Below are 3449 nucleotides of genomic sequence, written 5' to 3'. Positions count from 1 at the left end.
ATACTATGATATGGACAGCACCTGTGCAAACCAGTGCATCACAATATCTTCTGGTACAACTGCTGTAATTCTGGATCCTATGAGTCTAAGACCTTTGGAGGATTCAGTTCAGTGAAAACAGAAGAACCAATCAGAAAACCTGGAACAGATACAGTGTGGGCACTGGATTCTCCTGCTGTTCAATTTGGCACCATGAAGGGTGAAGGAGAAGACAAGTCGCTTTTATTGTATGTATCTGGCTCTTACTATAAGCAGGAGACAGCGGAGTCGGAGACACTGGGTAAAGATTTTCTCCACCCAGCTCTGTTGTGTTTACATTCAGAGTTAAATCTCAGAGTAAATGCTGACCTGTGTGAAACTGCAGCACCATCTGCTGGTATAAGGCTAACACATTACCTAAGGAGCATTAGTTTTATGAGGGTGTCGTTGTCTTGAAGTTTCAAGCAGATATTCACTTTCAGTTTTTCTGAGTTTCCCCTTTCTACATCTAAATCTTCTGCTCTGGTGAACATACATGTAGAGATGGGCACCAACTAAAACCCTGAATCAAAACACCTCTGAACTTGGGGGAGGGGAGTTGAAACTTCGGATCCAGAACTCAATGTTGCACTAAAGCTACTGGAGTTCACACTGTTAATGCTGTAATATTAATAGAGGTATCCTTGGCCAGGAGGCCTGACCATACTAGCCTCATGAGCAGTCAGCCCTTTTCCAATTCCTCCATAGACTTTCTATACCATATTTGTGAGAGAGCAGTTTCTGTGACGAGTGCTTTTTCCCACATACAGCCAATGTGGGTAACCAGAGTGCAGACAGGGTTCCCCAGGCAGCTTTTTTCCATGCAGTTTCTCTCTTTGGCATATGTGTTTTTTTTCCTAGATCGTCTCCAATGGGAGCCTTTCCAGTGATCCCAAAGGTGATGATGGATTAAGCTGCTATTCATGCCACGTTGTTATTTTTACTTGACTTTCCCTGCTTTCTGGATCAACAGCCTAACAGAAGAGTGGCCAGTTCTATGTACAAGAACAAGAGGGCAATCCAACATCCATTGCAGTCAGTGGAAGAGTCCTGTTAACTTCAAGGGGAGTTGGATTGGGCCCCAAGAGATTTTACACAGAACAGAATGAGTGCTGACATTTTGGGGGAAAATGATATTATGTACAAATATTTATATAGGATTCACCTTTCAACTGTTCCTCCATCCTCAGTGTTAAGATGGCAGAGGGTGCCATGCATATCCAGCCTGTATTTCCACCGTGATACAATATTGCACCTATTTTTTGTGAATTAGTGAAATCTATTATTGTAGTTTCCACATCAGTTAATGGTGCATGAAATAATATTATCTGGAATATACTATTTTAGCTATAGGATTAATTTTGTCCTGGTATAAAGTCAAGGAAACATCAGTAATCAGTACAGTGTCTGATAGACTTGAATGCTTATCCAGGGAAATTTAGATATTTCTGCCTAATGTATGAATCAACTGCATTTGAAGTGATGCTGTCAAAGAGGATAAGGCTAAAATTTGATTTAACTTTTTAAATTTTTGTGTATTTGTTTTGTAGATTAATTTAGCCCTTTATTTTTGCCACAAATGACTCAGTACTCTTCTTACTGAAAAGAATAAATACATAAATGCCAACAGCTCACCACTCATATGAAACCCTACAATAACAATAGTATGTGACCTCAATGAGCATTCAGCGCCTGGTGAATTTGCAGAATGAGGCCCTGAGCATACAGTGTGCTGGGGAAGAAAAAACCGATGTCTGTTTTAAGCTCCCCATCAATTATTAAAAACAGCAAGAGTCGTTAACAAACCATAACTTGACAAGGTATTTTTTAGCATCTGCCTTCATCGTCCAAAAACAATTTATAAAAAATCCTTATGCTATGAAAACAAAAGCCAAAATTGAGACAGCTTAATCTATCTGTTACTTGTCCCTATTTATCAGATTTTTCTTCTCTTTCCCAGAAGCAATTGTCCTCAATAAAATGTTGACTACAATGCTAATACAACGAATTTTATCAAACGTATTTTAAATTGACGATGCTAGCCAGGCCTTATTAAAAAGATTGGAAAAACATTTAAAAAGCTGTTAGCATCCCTTGGCTTCCACTGTGAAGGTTTCAGATTGTTTTGGATGATTTATTTGTTACCCTGCATGGGGGGAGAAAAGGCTGAGTAACTTCTTAATCCTTAGATAGCAACAGATGCCAGCACTTCCATTAGCACAAATAATCTTAAATTGGAGAATTGCAACACTGACATCATGGAGTTCAGAGCTCTTTCTAATAAGACAGGTGCCCTCTATAATCCTTTGAGACTATTTGAGTTTATTTCCTATGTGTGCCAGATTTGATGGCAGACCAGCTGAAACCTGACTAGGTAAATTGTGAAAATAAGGAATACTATGAAGCTTTTGTGAGAGGAATTCCTATTCCTGTTATTCTAAGGTGAAAGATGCTGAGCATAATGGGGTTATCCTGACCTAACATGTCCAACTCCAGCAGCAGGGAAAGGAGAAAATTCTCCACAGTGACCAAAGCCCAGTTCCTCAAAGGTATTTAGACACCTAACTCTCATGGATTTCAGTGGGAACTAGGTGCCTCAATATCTTTGAGACTCTGGGCCCATGTCCCTTGCTCAGACTCCCATGCTCTGTCCAGTCTGTGGGCAGCTGCTATTCAGACCTGTTCTGGTTCTCATTGGCCCCTTCACTCGTGGTCTGGTGGCTTGTGTGTCATGGGCTCCCTGGTTATATTCTCTGTCATCTTAACAACATAACTTTCCAGTACCTGAAGATCTAGGACATCCTCCAGCCCTCCTGGCCCTCTATGTCCCTAGTGGCTATTTGCAGGCCAGGGATTTGGAATGACCCACAGGGGGGCAGTAATGGGATTTCCTGTCTCGTTGTGCTGTTTGAGGGAAGTGGCATGGTCACCTAAATGGCAAGGAAATGAGAAACAGCTGCATGAGAAATACAGGGCAAAATTTATCTGCAAGGGACAGGAGGGCTGATTCCACCTCCACCCCGATTAGTCTCACAGTGTTTGGTCTTTGGTGTGGCCATGACTTGGAAGCTGGCTTCTATCAGATCCTCACTCTGGAGACATTATTTTAGGCACTAGGGCAGGGGGGGCCTACTTTAAGCATGAGACAGGGAGGGCTACTTGGGTCCACCTGCAGGTGGGAACTCCTTGGAACAGCAAGCAGCCACACGTAGGTCTGTCTCCTGCCACAGGCTGAGGCTCTGGGTGACTGAGGCTGGACGGGTGGGAGTGTCTTGGTGATAGGCAGCCGGGGCTGTGGTGCAGCGTGGGAAAGGAGCTGCCAGTCTGCTTTTGCCCAATGGGCTTGGGTGTGGACTGCAGCACCTGCTCTTTCCATACCATGCCCCAAGTCTGCCTGTGCCCCTGCCATGCTGGAATCTGCTCCCTGGCTT

The 3449-nt window shown here is 43.1% G+C and overlaps 1 long non-coding RNA gene across 1 annotated transcript; it reads left to right on the top strand.

The window, feature by feature from the left end:
• LOC137147631 (uncharacterized) lies at positions 1-2858 on the top strand. Its single transcript, XR_010918268.1, has 2 exons — positions 1-227; positions 880-2858. It is a non-coding gene; the product is annotated as an uncharacterized lncRNA (long non-coding RNA).
• The last annotated feature ends 591 nt before the right edge of the window (positions 2859-3449 follow it).

The sequence above is a fragment of the Emydura macquarii genome, unplaced genomic scaffold, assembly GCF_026122565.2.
Source record: "Emydura macquarii macquarii isolate MOO-44397 ecotype Brisbane River unplaced genomic scaffold, CSIRO-AGI_Emac_v2 contig_561, whole genome shotgun sequence".
In the NCBI taxonomy this organism is placed as follows: domain Eukaryota; kingdom Metazoa; phylum Chordata; order Testudines; family Chelidae; genus Emydura; species Emydura macquarii.
This window is presented reverse-complemented; position numbering and strand designations above follow the sequence as displayed.